This window comes from Delphinus delphis, chromosome 7 (assembly GCF_949987515.2).
Source record: "Delphinus delphis chromosome 7, mDelDel1.2, whole genome shotgun sequence".
Classification (NCBI taxonomy): Eukaryota; Metazoa; Chordata; class Mammalia; order Artiodactyla; family Delphinidae; genus Delphinus; species Delphinus delphis.
Genome location: NC_082689.1, coordinates 15,342,203 through 15,359,875, shown reverse-complemented (window position 1 = coordinate 15,359,875; position 17,673 = coordinate 15,342,203). Strand labels below are relative to the sequence as shown.

The 17,673-nt window shown below is 39.6% G+C and overlaps 1 pseudogene; it reads right to left on the bottom strand.

The window, feature by feature from the left end:
- Positions 1–14,045: 14,045 nt before the first annotated feature.
- Positions 14,046–15,756, bottom strand: LOC132428765 (dihydrolipoyl dehydrogenase, mitochondrial pseudogene; annotated as a pseudogene).
- Between the last annotated feature and the right edge of the window lie 1,917 nt (positions 15,757–17,673).

Genomic DNA, 17,673 nt, shown 5'->3' with positions numbered 1-17,673 from the left:
GAATAGGTGTGCACACGCACTCACCAAGACATACACAGAGACACACATACACAGACACACACAGTGACACAAACACAGACACATATACACAGAGACACACACACACACAGACACACAGAAACATATCCAGACACACACACAGAGCAGGCCCCGGTCATTGTCTCAGGTCAGGTTTTGTGTCACTACCTAAGGGTAAAAAGAGAGATCATCTCACCATCAAAACCATGCCTCTGAATGCTGGCCTTCCTTCACAGCCTGGGCTTATCTAGCTATCTTCTTAATTTGTCTTGTTCACTACAACCAAGCAACTTGTTCGAGTGCAAGACAACATCTTACAACACTGAGAAAATGTCAAGGTCTTAGCTGAGCTGAAGTACAATACAGTTTCAAGTTCCTGTGATGGCTTACCCTTACTTGGAACAGTTAAACTATATATATATATAAACGTTTATATATATTTACTATCGTTTGCCCATTTTAGCCAATAGGCCTTTTCTTTTAGATCCTGACTCCTAAGTTTTTCCTAGACCACCTTCGTTCTTTTTTGGGGTTATTGCTATTGAGTTCCCCTTGGTGTTTTTTGGAGGAATGCAGTTTTCTTTCTACTTGGGTTCCAGGACTATTCCTTGAGGTGCAGGATAAAACAATTACTTTGGAAGCAGCTTTCCACACAGTCTTTCCTGCTGTCTCACTGTAGCTGCAGCCTAGAATCCTACTCCTTTTGTATCCCCATAGATGTTTTTTTCTCTTAGAGTTTCCGTATTTGGGGTCCTGTGACAGGTTGGGGTCCCCAGAAGCATACATTGAAAGTACCATACAATACCTTTTGAAGGGAATGTTCACGAGATCAACAGCTGGGGTAAGAGTAAGGCACGGCAGCAAAACTAGACAGAGGGAGAAGATGGGGTGCAGCACAGGTGCAACAAGGCCTTATCCCACAAAGAGTCCTGAAACTAGGAAGCCTCTTTGGGGTCCTTCTGAGCTGTGGCAAAAAGCTGGCCTTCAAGATATGGAAGCATCCTAAGGGTTCATCAAGAGATGAACAGATAAAGAAGATGTGGCATATATATATATACACACAGTGCAATACTACTCAGCCCCACAATAGAATGAAATTTTGCCATTTGCAACAACATGGATAGATTTGGAGGGTATCACGCTTAGTGATAAGTCAGACAGAGAAAGACAACTACTGTATGTTATCACTTATTTGTAGAATCTAAAAAATAAAACAAACTAGTGAATATAACAAAAAAGAGACACAGATATAGAGAACAAACTAGTAGTTATCGGTGGGGAGAAGGAAGCGGGGAGGGGCAAGATAGGGGTAGAGGATTAAGAGATACAAAGTACTATGTATAAAGTAAATAAACTAGGATATATTGTATAGCACAGGAAATATAGCCATGTTTTATAACTTTAAATGGAGTATAACCTTTAAAATTGTGATTCACTATGCTGTTCACCTGAAACTAATATAATATTGTAAATCAATTATATCTCAATTAAAAAAAAAAAAGCTTGATTACCTCCTTGGGGACCAGTTCTTGGATGCTGGCTGCTCAGGGAAGAGATAGTGACCTTGGGCATGGAAGGTGACTCAGGCCAGGCAATTCCTAAAGAGAACTGACAGCTGAGGGCTGTTGGCTGCCAACATTCCCAGCAGCTGAAGAAATAGATCCTTCAGCACCAAAGGAATGGGGTAGGGATCTGGGAAACACAGTGCAACATCCACAATTCCTCAACCCTTCTCTCCTTATTCCTTCATGAGTCATCCCTCATCCTCTAAGTCCCTGACGCTCAGCTCTGTCTAGAAACCTTCTGGGTGAAAATCAAAGATCTAGCAATGTCTTAAAAAACAACAACAAAAAGCCCTATAAAAATTGTGGCACAAGGTAGTCCAATTTCTTACAAAGGATAAATTGAAACATCAAATCTTTTTTTATTTTTGTAAATGAAGGTTTATGTTTCAAAATATATTTCTGAAAACTAAGACCTTCTTTTCCAGATACGCTACATTTTGTGAATTCTGTAGGAAATGGAAACTTTCTTTTAAAAATAAACGTTGAAGCAATTTAAAAATAAAGAAGACCTTCCTTTTGAAATGATGCTAAAAGTTAAGCAAGCCCACGGGCACTATGAACCAAACTTCCTAAGAGTTTAACATTTAAAAAGATTGCAATAACAGATGTCCTAGAGTATGTGGTAAGATTCTTCAGTAGTTTAGGAAATACCGAGCAGACGTCTGGTTAGAAATTTAAACGTTTTTTTCCTGAATTTCAAATACATTCCAAGGTCCTTCAGACATTATAAAATCAAGTGCAAGCCCATTTGGAGGTTCAAACAACTCAATATTAAGTCACTGTTACGACCTGAGCTGTATACTCCCCCAGCCCCCCAAAATAAGATATATTGAAATGCTAATCCCCAGTACTTTGGAGATAGGATCTTTACGGAGGTAATCAAGTTAAAACGAGGTAATTAGGGTGGTCCCTAATCCCATACGATTGGTGTCCTCATAAAATGCAGATCTTTGGACACAGAGACAAGACACACGTAGAGGGAAGACAATGTGAAGACACAGGAAGAAAGCCATCTGCATGCCAAGGAACGCCTGAGGCACTCAGAAGCCAAGAGAGAGGACACAGAACAGATTCTCCCTCACAGCCTTCAGAGGGAACCAGCCCAGCAGACACCGTGATCTCAGGCTTTGATCTCAGACTTCAAGCCGCCAGAACTGAGACAATGAATTTCTATTGTTTAAGCCTCTCAATGGTGGTACTTTATTACTGTAGCCCCAGGAAGCCTGGGCTTCTGACAGCACCTTCTTCATTCAGATCACACTATCGTCCATGAAGGCAGCAGAAGTTAGGGGGACTTGATCTCTGTTCAATCATTCGGGCAAGTTACTTAATTTTCTGAGCCTATTTTCTCATACGTAAAATAAGAACATTAATAATGCTGACTATATTCTTTTGAGTATTAAGCAAGCTAAAATAGATAAGACCCTTCTTTTCTAGGTGCATATAAATTCACCTAGAAAAGCCTATTGACCATCTTCCAACGAATGTTTGTAAGTCTAGTGGTGGGTAGTCTGACCCTTGTAATTTTTATGCCCCTTAGAGATTCAAGTTCAGCATCACGTCCTCTGTCCATTAGTGCCCATTGTTAATATTGCTGTTAACTCTTCTTATTAATTTTCAATGATCAAAGCCATAAAGTCTCCTGCAACAAAACAATGAATTATCTGCGTGTACTGTGGAAGTCATAAACCAGAAAGACAACCTTAGAGCAAGCACCCAGCCTTTCTTGACATGCCATTGTGAATCAGTCTGGGGACACCATAGACTAATTAGCATTATGAGTCAAGGCCAAGGAGTCACCCAGCCAGAGACCAGCTTCCAGTCTCATTTTAGGCAGAAATGTACACGGGGCTGGGTCTTAGTTCTTCCCAACCAGGGATTGAACCCGTGGCCCCTGCAGTAAGACTGCAGAGTTTTAACCACTGGACGGCCAGGAAAGTCCCTCCATGCAATTTTTAACCAGATAATCACCCTTGGTTTGTATGGCACAGACTCTTTCAAATAATACCCCAATCTTACAAAACTACATAGAGATGATCTTTGGACTATTGTTTAGATTTGACTATCTGAATTATTTTCTTGCATTGATAGAGATAAGTAAATGTTGATTAAATCACAAGATACCATTTCACACTTATTAGGATGGCTATAATAAAAAAAATGTGGGAAATAGCAAGTGTTGGTGAGGATATGGAGATGTTGGAACCCTTGTGCATTGCTGGTAGACATGTACAGGTGCAGTGCTGTGGAAAGCAGTTTGGTAGATTCTCAAAAGAGTTTAACATAGAATTGCTGTATGACCCAATAATTCCACTCCTAGGTATTTTCCCAAAAGAATTGAAAGCAGGGACTCAGACAGAGACATGTGCACCAATCTTCACTGCAGCATCATTCACAACAGCCAAAGGGATGGAAGCAACCCAAGTGTACATCAACAGAGGAGTGGGTAACAAAATGCCGTATAGGCATACAATGGAATATTTGTAGAAAGAAATGAAGTTCTTAATTATTAGAGAAATGCAGATCAAAACTACAATGACGTATCATCTCACACCAGTTAGAATGGGCATCATCAGAAAATCTACAAACGACAAATGCTGGAGAGGGTGTGGAGAAAAGGGAACCCTCTTGCACTGTTGGTGGGAATGTAAATTGCTACAATCACTATGGAGAACAGTATGGAGGTTCCTTAAAAAACTAAAAATAGAATTACCATATGACCCAGCAATCCCACTACTGGGCATATACCCTGAGAAAACCATAATTCAAAAAGACACATGCACCCCAATGTTCATCGCAGCACTATTTACAATAGCCAGGACATGGAAGCAACCTAAATGTCCATCGACAGGCAAATGGATAAAGAAGTTGTGGTACATATATACAATGGAATATTACTCAGCCATAAAAAAGGAACAAAATTGGGTCATTTGTTGAGACGTGGATGGATCTAGAGACTGTCATACAGAGTGAAGTAAGTCAGAAAGAGAAAAACAAATATCATGTATTAATGCGTATATGTAGAACCTAGAAAAATGGTACAGATGAACCAGTTTTCAGGGTGGAAATTGAGACACAGATGTAGAGAACAAACGTATGGACACCAAGAGTGGAAAGTGGCACAGGGGAGGAAGGGGGTGGTGTGATGAATTGGGAGATTGGGATTGACATATATACACTAATATGTATAAAATGGATAACTAATAAGAACCTTCTGTATAAAAAAATAAAATAAAATTCAAATATTCAAAAAAAAAAGAAATGAAGTTCTGATACATGTTACAGCATGGATAAACCTTGAAAAGTTATAGTAAGTAAAATAAGCCAGACATAAAAGGAAAAAATGTGACTCCATTTACATGAAATATCGAGAATAGGCAAATTCTTAGGCTCAAAAAGTAGAGTAGAGGTTACCAGGGGCAGGGGGTGGGAGATAAAGGGAGTTAATTGCTTAATGGGTACCAGAGTTTCTATCTGGAGTGACAGTGTTAACAGATAGTGGTGATGGTTGCACAACAGTGTACATGTAATTAATGTCACTGAATTATACACTTAAAAATAGCAAATCTTATGTTGTATATGTTATATTTTACTACAATAAAATAAAAAGAAAAAAGGTCGATTACATAACCATTCTATTTTTTTCATGTGAAACCAGGGGCTCTATACACATTGATGATCCTATTTCATCCTCACACAATGTTATGAGGCAAGGATCACTGTCTCCATCTGACAACTAAGAAAACTAAGGCTCAGAGAGGGGCTCGTGGCCAAATAGCTACTACCTGAAGAGCCGGGACTGCACTGAAGTCTGAGGGCTTCCTCGGTGCTAACTAGATGATAGATAAACTTTTCTACTTATGATCTATCAAGAGGTCCAAACATAAATATCCATTCCTTCTTTACAGTATCAGATCCAGGTTAGTGGTGGAGACAGTCCCTTTGGGCCCCATAAAGAAGCACTTCCTGCCTCTGAAGGGAAATTGAGCAGTTTTCTCAAATCCAGTTGATTATTTGTAAAGATAAGGTTTGCCTTGAAAGCGTCACTGGAATCTTTTATGTATTTGTGATCTCAGTTGTCTGGAAGACAGCCAAGGATCCAGAAGTGAGGAAAAGTCACCTATTAACAACCTATAGGAGAGCAGAAATGAAGGAAATGACGTTCAGCTGGCTATGATGTTGACGCTGCAGCCTTTTGGCACATTTTTGCAAAGGCGTCTCTTACCCCAGCTTCCCATCTGCAGCTTTAGCAGAGAGGAGCTGGAGTGGGGAGGGGAGACAGTTTCTCCAAAGAGAATTAAAGGGGCTTTCCTGGTGGTCCAGCAGTTAAGACTCTGCGCTCCCAATGCAGGAGGCCCGGGTTCCATCCCTGGTCAGGGAACTAGATCCCACATGCCACAACTAAAAATCCTGTGTGCTGCGACGAAGATCCCACGTGCCCCAACTAAGACCCGGTGCAGGCAAATAAGTAAATAAATATTAAAAAAAAAAAAAGAAAAAAAGAGGATTGCAAATGACTCTGAAGAAGAGAATCTCCCCTTCCTGGTGAGGTGGACATCATCACTGCTCCCTTCCATGTCTGGTCCTTTCATCTTCGTCTCCTTCTTGACTCCTCTTTATCTATTGGAATTTTAGGTGTTGGTGGTGCTCAGGATTCTGTCCTGGCGACTTCTCTTTTCATATTATACCCTCGCCTTGAATGACCCACACACACACATGGCTTCAGCTACACCTGGTCCCTGATGATATCTGCTTCAGCCATGTTGGCTCTCCTGAAATTGGGATCCTTGTATCCATTACACATCTCCAACTGGATGTCCCTAACTGTATTTATACACTTCCTCTGAAACCTCAGTTTCTGTTGGAATGACAGCATGAAGCAACCAGTCACCCAAACCAGAAACCAGGGAACCCTTCCAGACTCTCTTCTCCTCTCTCTTCTTTTACTTCATGCTCCTTAGTTTTTCTGTCTTATCAACTCTATCTCCTGTATGTAGTTAATCCAATCCCTCTTTTCCACCCCACAGTGTTTTTTGGTTTTTTTTTTAATTATTTATTTATTTTTATTTTTTTGGCTGTGTTGGGTCTTCGTTTCTGTGCGAGGGCTTTCTCTAGTTGCAGCAAGCCAGGGCCACTCTTCATCGCGGTGCGCGGGCCTCTCACTATCGCGGCCTCTCTTGTTGTGGAGCACAGGTTCCAGATGCGCAGGCTCAGTAGTTGTGGCTCATGGGCCTAGTTGCTCCGCGGTATGTGGGATCTTCCCGGACCAGGGCTCGAACCCTTGTCCCTTGCATTGGCAGGCAGATTCTCAACCACTGTGCCACCAGGGAAGCCCTCACAGTGTTTTGTTTTTGTTTAATGTCTTTATTGGAGTATAATTGCTTTACAATGTTGTCTTAGTTTCTGCTATATAACAAAGTGAATCAGCTATACGTATACATATATCCCCATATCCCCTCCCTCTTGCGTCTCACCCCCACCCTCCCTATCCCACTCCTCTAGGTGGTCACAAAGCACCGAGCTGATCTCCATGTGCTATGTGGCTCCTTCCTACTACCTATCTATTTTACATTTGGTAGTGTATATATGTCAAAGCTACTCTCTCACTTCGTCCCAGCTTCCCCTTCCCTGTCCCTGTGTCCTCAAGTCCATTCTCTACTTCTGTGTCTTTATTCCTCTCCTGCCCCTAGGTTCATCAGAACCATTTTTTTTAAAAATTCTATATATATATATGTGTTAGCATACGGTATTTGTTTTTCTCTTTCTGACTTACTTCACTCTGTATGACAGACTCTAGGTCCATCCACTTCACTACAAGTAACTCATTTTCGTTTCTTTTTATTGCTTAGTAATATTCCATTGTATATATGTGCCACATCTTCTTTATCCATTTATCTGTCAATGGACACTTAGGTTGCTTCCATGTCCTTAGCTATTGTAAATAGTGCTGCAATGAACATTGTGGTATGTGACTCCTTTTGAATTATAGTTTTCTCAGGGTATATGCCCAGTAGTGGGATTGCTGGGTCATATGGTAGTTCTATTTTTAGTTTTTTAAGGAACCTCCATACTGTTCTCCATAGTGGCTGTATCAATTACATTCCCACCAACGGTGCAAGAGGGTTGCCTTTTCTCCACACCCTCTCCAGCATTTATTGTTTATAGATTTTTTGATGATGGCCATTCTGACTTGTGTGAGGTGATACCTCATGGTAGTTTTGATTTGCATTTCTCTAATGATTAGTGATGTTGAGCATCCTTTCATGTGTTTGTTGGCAGTCTGTATATATTCTTTGGAGAAATGTCTATTTAGATATTCTGCCCATTTTTGAATTGTGTGGTTTGTTTTTATGATATTGAACTGCATGAGCTGCTTGTCTATTTTGGAGATTAATCCTTGGTCAGTTGCATCATTTGCAAATATTTTCTCCCATACTGAGGGTTGTCTTTTCATCTTGTTTATGGTTTCATTTGCTGTGCAAAAGCTTTTAAGTTTCATTAGGTCCCATTTGTTTACTTTTGTTTTTATTTCCATTTCTCTTGGAGGTGGGTCAAAAAGGATCTCCCTGTGATTTATGTCATAGAGTGCTCTGCCTAAGTTTTCCTCTAAGAGTTTTATAGTGTCTGGTCTTAAATTTAGGTCTTTAATCCATTTTGAGTTTATTTTTGTGTATGGTATTAGGGAGTGATCTAATCTCATACTTTTACATGTAGCTGTCCAGTTTTCCCAGCGCCACTTATTGAGTGGCTCCCTTTTCTCCACTGTATATTCTTGCCTCCTTTATCAAAGATAAGGTGACCATATGTGCGTGGGTTTATCTCTGAGCTTTCTATCCTGTTCCATTGATCTGTATTTCTGTTTTTGTGCCCGAACCATACTGTCTTGATTACTGTAGCTTTGTAGTATGGTCTGAAGTTAAGGAGCCTGATTCCTCCAGCTCCAATTTTCATTCTCAAGATTGCTTTGGGGATTCGGGGTTTTTTGTGTTTCCATACCAATTGCGCAGCTTTTTGTTCTAGTTCTGTGAAAAGTGCCATTGGTAGTTTGATAAGGATTGCACTGAATCTGTAGATTGCTTTGGGTAGTATAGTCATTTTCACAATGTTGATTCTCCAGTCCAAGCACATGGTATATCTCTCCATCTGTTTGTATCATCTTTAATTTCTTTCATCAGTGTCTTATAGTTTTCTGCATACAGGTCTTTTGTCTCCTTAGGTAGGTTTATTCCTAGGTATTTTATTCTTTTTGTTGCAATGGTAAATGGGAGTGTTTCCTTAATTTCTCTTTCAAATTTTTCTTCATTAGTGTATAGGAATGCAAGAGATTTCTGGGCATTAATTTTGTATCCTGAAACTTTAACAAATTCATTGATTAGCTCTAGTGGTTTTCTGGTAGCATCTTTAGGATTCTCTATGTATAGTATCATGTCATCTGCAAAACAATGACAGCTTTACTTCTTCTTTTACAATTTGGATTCCTTTTATTTCTTTTTCTTCTCTGATTGCCGTGGCTAAAACTTCCAAAACTATGTTGAATAATAGTGGTGAGAGTGGGCATCCCTGTCTTCTTCCTGATTTTAGAGGAAATGGTTTCAGTTTCTCACCATTGAGAATGATGTTGGCTGTGCGTTTGTCATATATGGCCTTATTATGTTGAGGTAACTTCTCTCTACGCCTACTTTCTGGATAGTTTTTTTTTAAATCATAAATGGGTGTTGAATTTTGTTGAAAGCTTTTTCTGCATCTATTGAGATGATCATATGGTTTTTCTCCTTCAGTTGGTTAATATGGTTTATCACATCTATTGATTTGCGTATATTGAAGAACCCTTGCATTCCTGGGATAAACCCCATTTGCTCATGGTGTATGATCCTTTGAATGTGCTGTTCAATTCTGTTTGCTAGTATTTTGTTGAGGATTTCTGCATCTATGTTCATCAGTGATATTGGTCTGTAGTTTTCTTTTTTTGTGACATCTTTGTCTGGTTTTGGTATCAGGGTGATGGTGACCTCGTAGAATGAGTTTGGGAGTGTTCCTCCCTCTGCTATATTTTGGAAGAGTTTGAGAAGGATAGGTGTTAGCTCTTCTCTAGATGTTTGATAGAATTCGCCTGTGAAGCCATCTGGTCCCGGGTTTTTGTTTGTTGGAAGATTTTTAATCACAGTGTCAATTTCAGTGTTTTTGATTGGTCTGTTTATATTTTCTATTTCTTCCTGATTCAGTCTCGGAAGGTTGTGCTTTTCTAAGAATTTGTCCATTTCTTCCAGGTTGTCCATTTTATTGGCATAAAGTTGCTTGAAGTAATTTCTCATGATCCTTTGTATTTCTGCAGTGTCAGTTATTACTTCTCCTTTTTCATTTCTAATTCTGTTGATTTGAGTCTTCTCCCTTTTTTTCTGATGAGTCTGGCTAGTGGTTTATCAATTTTGTTTATCTTCTCAAAGAACCAGATTTTAGTTTTATTGATCTTTGCTATTGTTTCATTCATTTCTTTTTCATATATTTCTGATCTGATCTTTATGATTTCTTTCCTTCTGCTAATTTTGTTTTTGTTTTTTTGTTATTCTTTCTCTAATTGCTTTAGGTGTAAGTTGAGGTTGTTTATTTGAGATGTTTCTTGTTTCTTGAGGTAGGATTGTATTCTATAAACTTCCCTCGTTTGTAGGTGTTTTTTGATTTTCTCTTTGATTTCTTCAGTGATCTCTTGGTTATTTAGTAATGTATTGTTTAGCCTCCATGTGTTTGGTTTTTTTACAGTTCTTTTCCTATAATTGATATCTAGTCTCATAGCGTTGTGGTTGGAAAATGTACTTGATAAGATTTCAATTTTCTTAAATTTACTGAGGCTTGATTTGTGACCTAAGATATGATCTATTCTGGAGAATGTTCCATGAACACTTGAGAAGAAAGTGTATTCTGTTGTTTTTGGATGGAACGTCCTATAAATATCAATTAAGTCCATCTTGTTTAATGTGTCTTTGAAGCTTGTGTTTCCTTATTTATTTTCATTTTGAATCACCTGTCCATTGGTGAAATTGGGGTGTTAACGTCCCCTATTATGATTGTGTTACTGTTGATTTCCCCTTTTATGGCTGTTAGCATTTGCCTTATGTACTGTGGTGCTCCTATTTGGGTGCATAAATATTTACAATTGTTATATCTTCTTCTTGGATTGATCCCTTGATCATTATGTAGTGTCCTTCTTTGTCTCTTGTTATAGTCTTTATTTTAAAGTCTATTTTATCTGATATGAGAATTGCTACTCCAGCTTTCTTTTGATTTCCATTTGCATGGAATATCTTTTTCCATCCTTTCACTTTCAGTCTGTATGTGTTCCTAGGTCTGCTATGGGTTTCTTGTAGACAGCATATATATGGGTCTTGTTTTTGTATCCATTCAGTCAGTCTATGTCTTTTGGTTGGAGCATTTAATCCATTTACATTTAAGGTAATTATCAATATTTATGTTCCTGTTACCATTTCTTAATTGTTTTGGGTTTGTTTTTGTAGGTCTTTTCCTTCTCTTGTGTTTCTTGCCTAGAGAAGTTCCTTTAACATTTGTTGTAAAGCTGGTTTTGTGGTGCTGAATTCTCTTAGCTTTTGCTTGCCTGTAAAGATTTTAATTTCTCCATCGAAACTGAATGAGAACCGTGCTGGGTAGAGTAATCTTAGTTATAGTTGTTTCCCTTTCATCACTTTAAATATGTCCTGCCACTCCCTTCTGGCTTGCAGAGTTTCTGCTGATAGATCAGCTGTTAACCTTATGGGGATTCCCTTGTATGTTATTTGTTGCTTTTCCCTTGCTGCTTTTATTTTTTTATTTTATTATTTATTTATTTTTTTAAAATAATAAATGTATTTATTTTTGGCTGTGTTGGGTCTTCGTTGCTGTATGCGGGCTTTTCTCTAGTTGTGGCGAGCGGGGGCTACTCTTTTTTGTGGTGCGCAAGCTTCTCATTGTGGTGGCTTCTCTTGTTGTGGAGCATGGGCTCTAGGCACGAGGGCTTCAGTAGTTGTGGCATGTGGGCTCAGTAGTTGTGGCTCGTGGGCCCTAGAGCGCAGGCCCAGTAGTTGTGGCACATGGGTTAGTTGCTCTGTGGCATGTGGGATCTTCCTGAACCAGGGCTTGAACCCGTGTCCCCTGCATTGGCAGGCAGATTCTCAACCACTGCGCCACCAGGGAAGCCCTTCCTTGCTGCTTTTAATATTTTTTCTTGGTGTTTAATTTTTGATAGTTTGATTAATATGTGTCTTGGTGTGTTTCTCCTTGGATTTATCCTGTATGGGACTCTCTGTGCTTCCCAGACGTGATTGACTATTTCCTTTCTCATGTTAGGGAAGTTCTCAACTATAATCTCTTCAAATATTTTCTCAGTCCCTTTCATTTTCTCTTCTTCTTCTGGGATCCCTATAATTCGAATGTTGGTGCATTTAATATTGTCCCAGAGGTCTCTGAGACTGTCCTCAATTCTTTTCATTCTTTTTTCTTTATTCTACTCTGTGGTAGTTATTTCCACTATTTTATCTTCCAGGTCACTTATCCATTCTTCTGCCTCAGTTATTCTGCTATTGATTCCTTCTAGAGAATTTTTAATTTCATTTATTGTGTTGTTCATCACTGTTTGTTTGCTCTTTAGTTCTTCTAGGTCCTTGTTAAACATTTCTTGTATTTTCTCCATTCAATTTCCAAGATCTTGGATCATCTTTACTCTCATTACTCTGAATTCTTTTTCAGGTGGACTGCCTATTTCCTCTTCATTTGTTTGGTCTGGTGGGTTTTACCTTGGTCCTTCATCTGCTGCATATTTCTCTGTCTTCTCATTTTGCTTAACTTACTGTGTTTGGGGTCTCCTTTTTGCAGGCTGCAGGTTTGTATTTCCCATTGTTTTTTTGTGTCTGCCCCCAGTGGGTAAGTTTGGTTCAGTGGGCTGTGTGGTCTCTGGTGGTCCAATGTCCTTAACTCGGCTCTTCCACCTTAGGGGCTCAGGCTTGACACCAGGCTACAGCACCAAGACCCTGTCAGCCACACGGCCAGGTATGTAGGGAGTTTCTTGCCTTTTGGGAAGTCTGATGTCTTCTGCTAGTGTTCAGTAGGTGTTCTGTAGGAGCTGTTCCACATGTGGATGTATTTTTGGTGTATTTGTGGGGAGGAAGGTGATCTCCACGTCTTACTCCTCTGCCATCTTGAAGGTCCCCTCCACCCCACAGTATTTTGCTTAATTCCTCCTTGTCAACACCTGCCAGGACCATCCTGTATTTGACACCCTACCTCCCGTCTCATTCCTCTGCAATCTGCCCTCCAGGGAGTGATTAAACAAACAAACAAAACCATAGTTGGTCATATTTTTCTTCTGCCTAAAAGCTTTCAATGGCTAATGCTTGCTTGCAAAATAAATTTCAAACATCCAGACTTGGCATGGCCGACAAGTTCATTTGTGTTCCTTACAGCCTTGTCTCAGGCCACTTTCCTACACACACCCCGAGCTGTAGTTCACCTGGCCTACTTGTAATTCCAAAAATGTGCCACGGTTCACCTTGCCTTTGTGCTCAGGTATATACTGTTTTCTCCACCTAAAACATCCATCCACTCCCTCGTCCTCCACCTCTCTGCATAACCCTTACGTGTTCTTAGGGACTTAGCTAGACTGTCATCTTCTCTTGGAAGCATATCCTGGCTGCCCTGAGCTGACTTGGAGTCTTCTCTTTTATAGTCTTCCCTTATCAGCCTGTCTCAATATTGATTTTCTCATATGGTACCCTTACCAGGCTAATTATCGCAGGCAGGATCTGGGTCCAGCACGTGTGTGATACATAGCAGGGATAAAAGGTATGTTGAATAAATGCTCCCTGCCTGGAAAATTATTCTTTCTCAGCCCAAGTCATAGGGGGTTGATAGATAACTCCTCCCAGCATTGACAGTAATGCTCTGAGGGCTCCCTGAGACTCCAGGGTTGGAGAGAAAAGACCAGTTGTTTGAGACCTGAAAGTCAGAGCCTGTCAGACAGACATTAGAGATATAAAAAGAACAGTAATGATAATGAAACTGGATTATTCGGTGTGGCTACTTGTCAGGGAAACTGGTAGACATCTCTTGTTGGTGACTTCTGGCAATGTTTTCCCTTTCTTTTTTTCCTTTATTTTTTTTTTGAATATTTAAGACATGTTTATTTCCATAGCTTCATTTCCCACTGTAATACATTGCTTCTCCATTTAATATATGAATTTTGTATATATACTGCCTTACTTTGGTCAACTATATAACTATACTTCAGACTGTAGACCTCAGTAGAACCTTAAAAATCTAAACACAAATTCTACCTCTAACCACCAAGACTTTGGGGATTAAAATAACTGACAGGCCATCATTTTTTATTTACATCAGTTCAGTTTATACATGTTTAACTTATTCTAATGACTGTTTCCAATGTGAAAACCAAGTTTAAAATAACTTGATCAACTTGTTTCAAACACAGCTGTTCACATACCATACTCCAGCTCCACCCATGTAAGTAAATCCTGTAACAGAGATAAAACTACTTAGCATAAATTCAGTGAAGTTGAGCCTTTCATAAACAGCATGAAAATATGAGTTGAAGAAAATTTTCCAGCATGCTACTATAAGTAGCTTTTTTTCTGCAGTATTAACACAGTAAAACAAAATATTAAATTTATTTAAAATATAGGTATGAGATTATTCCATTCTGTCCAAACCTATTAAATACCTTCCAAAAGTTTTGTAATTCAGTCCTAGAAATTCTTGGAGCTGAGAGCATTTCCTGTTCAGAAATGTTACCTCTATAAATGCTCCCAGGAAATTTCAGAAAAATATAATCTTCTAATTTAAAAGTTGATCGAAAAAAAAAAAAGTTGATCGATTTGCCAAATGATGCAGCCAGGTTTGCTTCTCTAAAAGCTTCTGGTAAGGTCGGATGTGCATGACAGACTCTAGCTATATCTTCACAGGATGCTCCATATTCCAGTGCAAGAGCAGCTTCATTTATCATTTCACCAGCACCTGGTCCTAGAATATGTGCTCCCAATACTCTGTTTGTTGATTTCTGCCCAAGTATCTTCACCATGCCATCTGTGTCAGCGTTTGTCTTAGCTCTGCTCTCAGCAGCAAATGGGAATTTCCCAAATTTGTACTCAATAACCCTCTTCTTTCTACTGCTCTTCTGATTTGCCAACCCAAGCAACTTCAGGGTGTGTGTAAATCACCGATGGTACAGAATTGTAGTCAATGTGCACAGCGCCACCAGCCATCCCTTCAACACAGATAATGCCTTCATCCACTGCTTTGTGAGCCAGCATTGGACCAGCAACCACATCGCCAATTGCATAGATACTTGGAATTTTAGTTTGGAATCTGGTATTTACTGGAATTCTACCTCTAGGATCCAGCTCAATTCCAAGCTCCTCTAGTCCCAAATTCTTAGTAAAGCGTCGTCGGCCAATGCAAACCAAGAGTACATCACAAGTGATAACTTCAGCTTTACCACCAGAAGCAGCTTCAATAGAAACATCAATTTTTCCATCTGACTTCTTAGTAGCACCAGTAACTTTGGTATTCAATTTAAAGAGAGAGATGGAGATCTCTGGTAGAGCTGTGGCTATAAGAATGTTCTTTGTATCAATAACTTGACTGCTTCCATCGGCTTTTGTAGCTGTGACCTGATTTTTCCCAGTTATCTTTCCATATCCATTTACATGAGCAACCTTACTCTGTTTGAACAAGTGGGCACTTCCACCTGTTAAAGCTTTTACTGCATTACTCTTCTGCTCCATCATCTTCTCTAAATTCAAGCGAACTTCAGACATTTCAATTCTTCTAGATGTAAAATCTTTTCCATGGGCCATATGGTAATAATGAGAGTTATTCAATAAAGCCTTAGAAGGAATACAACCAACTTTCAAGCATGTTCCACCGAGTGTTTCATTTTTCTCAACGCAGACTGCCATGAAGCTTAACTGGGCAGCTTTGATAGCAGCAACATATCCTCCAGGACAAGAACCTATCACTGTTAACATCAGCATCAATTGGTTGATCTGCATAAGTTCTCAGTGGCACTGTAGAAACTCCTTGCAGACCATGAGATGTTCGATTGAAATGGCCTCTCTTAGCCAAGGAACAGTACACACGGCTCCAGCTCTGCATCTTGCCACTGGACTTTCCTTTCCGCCAAAGCTTTCAAACTCCGCTAAGCGTCTCTGCCGCCTCGCCAAGGTCTCCTCCCTTTATTTTAATAAGAGTACCTTATTACTACCTATTCCACCAACCCAATCCCTGTGTTATAGGTGGGGCTGATCCCAGGCCCCCACGCCATTGGTCAGCACATGACTTGGGCCTGTCCAGTCAGAACATCCCATTCCCTTTCCCTGAGCAATGGGTTCAGAGATAGGTGCATGACCCGCGCCAGACCAATGACACTAAACACAGGACTTTCTCTGGAGCTAAATAGAGACAGGTTTTTTTTGTTGTTTGGTGGAAATATAAGGTAGATGTATAAGCCTGCAGTGACTGGTTGCCAGCTTGGGCTCCACATGGGAAAAGACTTGAGAATGAAGGAGGAGTTGAGAGGCAGAAAACCAAATTGCTGCTGCTGCTGTTTGAGTGCCCAATCCAACTTTGCATTAAGCCAGGCCTGTTTTGTTTTGTTCTTCTGGTTACGTGATAAAATCATTTCCCCTTTTTGAGTAAGGTGATTCAATCTGGGTCTCTGTCGCTTGCAACCAAAAGATGTTTATTAGTACAGAAATCAGGGTAGTCAGCAAATCTAGAGAGAAAATGTGAATACAGAGGACTCTGGCTCTGTGGTCATGGGAAAAGGATGTGTTTCCTTTCATCCAAGTCATTTTACCCAGTGACCCTCTAGGCAGGTAACGGAGGAAAGAGTACCCTGGAGGAAGTGGTGGGTCTCAAACTATGGCCCAACTAGATGGGATACATCTTTTCCCCCTTTCATTTGCACTTGTCAAAAAAAAAAATGTTTTTCAAAATTTATTTTGTTTTATATTTATTTTTAATTACTAAGCAAACATGAATACATTTTTCTTATAGAAATTAAAATATTTTAGAAAATGCAGAATGTCTTCTGACTTTTACTTGACCGCTCCCCTCCAGAGGCTACCCTGTATTCGGCTTATATCCTTTAAACCGTATAACTCAGTATAGACACACATAAGCACATAGAAGTTTCTTTTGCACGGTGACTATGTGGGGATGGAGGCTGTGATTGTGTAGGTTCTGCTCACAAATGCACTAAGAGTGAAGTTGCGTTAAAAAATCCCACCTACAGAAAACACCTCCCTCTAATTGTCATCGAACCCCAGGAATATCTGAAACTGCCCCCTCCTGTAAATCCCTTTTATGTATTTAAGAAGCTTTTCTAAAAGATTCTTTTTAATCTGCTACTAAAAATTTTTCCGGAAAGAAGAGAATGAGTTAAACTATATTTTTTGTCATTTTTTTCTCACTCATTTTGTAAAAATTACACATAAACACATGCTTAATGTAAAAGGTTAAAAATATAAAATAAATGGAAAGTGGAATAAAAGGAAAAATCTGCCCTTATCTCAGGATCTCACCTCACCATTCCCCTCCCCCCTCATTACATTGTGTATTTTTCTGGTCCTTCTCTGCATTTTCATTTTATACACATAGAGCAGCAATGTATTTTAGAAAACTTTCTGTGTCAGTGTTTTAAGATTAAAAGGTTAAGTTATAAAAAACAGAGAATATGCCTTTAGTTAATAAGACACAGGATGGACAAGCTTTGATGGGGGGGAGGCAGGAAATCTAGTACAATAAGCCTGTATAGGGAGGTTGGGCTGCTGGGGTGTTGAGAGTTTGTATGGGACGGAGCACTTAGTGAGGCCGTTTCAAAAGTAAACCTGACCGACTGCCCAATTTTTCCATCCTTGCTTCTCAAATCTTGGGTCTGGGAGGTTGGTTGTATTTCTGGCAATAATCGAACTTTAATTTTTTCTATTCTTTATTTTTTTAAATTTGTTTATTTTATTTATTTATTTTTGGTTGTGTTGGGTCTTCGTTGCTGCACGCAGACCTTCTCTAGTGTGGCAAGCGGGGGCTA